The sequence below is a fragment of the Halyomorpha halys genome, unplaced genomic scaffold, assembly GCF_000696795.3.
Source record: "Halyomorpha halys isolate HHAL.00 unplaced genomic scaffold, Hhal_1.1 Scaffold1039.1, whole genome shotgun sequence".
Classification (NCBI taxonomy): Eukaryota; Metazoa; Arthropoda; class Insecta; order Hemiptera; family Pentatomidae; genus Halyomorpha; species Halyomorpha halys.
In genome coordinates this window covers 77,797-78,850 of record NW_027105076.1, presented here as the reverse complement: position 1 = coordinate 78,850, position 1,054 = coordinate 77,797, and positions in this window count along the sequence as shown.

Below are 1,054 nucleotides of genomic sequence, written 5' to 3'. Positions count from 1 at the left end.
TTCAGGGCTAAGAACAGAACAAGATAACAACCACAGAAAGTATAGAAAATAAAAAAGAAAGTATAAACAGAATAACATAAAATAAATAATTTTACAAAATAGAATTAATAAAATGAAGTGATGAGAGAAGCGGGAAATTAAATGTATACATAGGTAATTGAAAAAGTGATTAAAATAACATAATTAAGGAAATGAAATAAAAATGAAGTTATAATATGCCAAGAACTTCTGTTCTTAGCCCTGAAGAAGGCTAGACACTCTAGCCGAAACGTTGGCACAATAAAATAGGTTAAACCAACTTATTTGTGTTTCTCTTTGACCGCACCCCCAACCATCTTCTCCTCGTACGTCATCCACGGTCAACTATCTCTCATAATTATAGAATTATATATATTCTAATTGGAAGTGTCGGGGTTGTCTGGTCTTAGGCGGTTCTCCAGCCTGGTATACACTTTACAGAAGGCCCACGACAAGGCGTATTCATTAATAGGTTAGAAAGGAAGGCCGTGCCAGGGGATGAGCCCTGGACACTGATTTAGGTAGAGGAGGTCTAGGTGAGAGAGTCTGAGGCAGAGTAACAGTTCTAGTTGCCGAGATGAAGCGGACGGACTAGAACTGTCATGACAGGAGCCAGCTTACTAGTTGCCGAGATGAAGCGGACGGACTAGAGCCGGGAAGAGACAGGAATTTACACTGGTTGCCGAGATGAAGCGGACGGACCAATGTAACCGTTAAGGATTAGGTTACAATCTTAGTTGCCGAGATGAAGCGGACGGACCAAGATTGCTGGAGAAAGGGAGAGGAAATAGGCCATAGTCTAAGGTCAGCATAATAAAATCAACTCTTATGAGGATAGATTAGCAATAAATTTTCTAAGTCAAGTAGAGGGTAAGCCATCAGCGCTATGACTAGACCTGACAGAAGGCTTGATCATCGGATCAATCCCGGTGGCAATTGAGGGGCTCATGTGATCGGTTATCACTGAGGATTCACTCTTTTAACTCTACTTGAGATAGTTATTGGCATTATGTAGGAATATCGGTGGTATTTTTAT